This window comes from Formica exsecta, unplaced genomic scaffold (genome assembly GCF_003651465.1).
Source record: "Formica exsecta isolate Colony F162 unplaced genomic scaffold, ASM365146v1 scaffold222, whole genome shotgun sequence".
In the NCBI taxonomy this organism is placed as follows: Eukaryota; Metazoa; Arthropoda; class Insecta; order Hymenoptera; family Formicidae; genus Formica; species Formica exsecta.
In genome coordinates this window covers 49,284-49,579 of record NW_021849518.1, presented here as the reverse complement: position 1 = coordinate 49,579, position 296 = coordinate 49,284, and positions in this window count along the sequence as shown.

The following is a 296-nucleotide window of genomic DNA, read 5'->3' as shown; positions in this document are numbered from 1 at the left end:
ACTGGCTTTAACAATACTACGAATAATGGGTTTAACATCCTTGCGTGGTTGGAAACAAACTGAATCTGGAAATATAAAAATTTAGAATTAAGAGACACAGTAGTGTCTCGCGCCAAGTCACGCGAAGCAAAGACCACGCGTAGTAATAGCGAGGCACCCCGGGTATCTATACGCGAGTCGGATAGTTGAGAGTACCTTAGATTACCAGATCTGAATAACGGCTGAACCGATCGAATTCTTGATAAGCTTAATCGATAGCTTGGGTTCGATTTATATAAGGAAAGTGTCTTTATTTT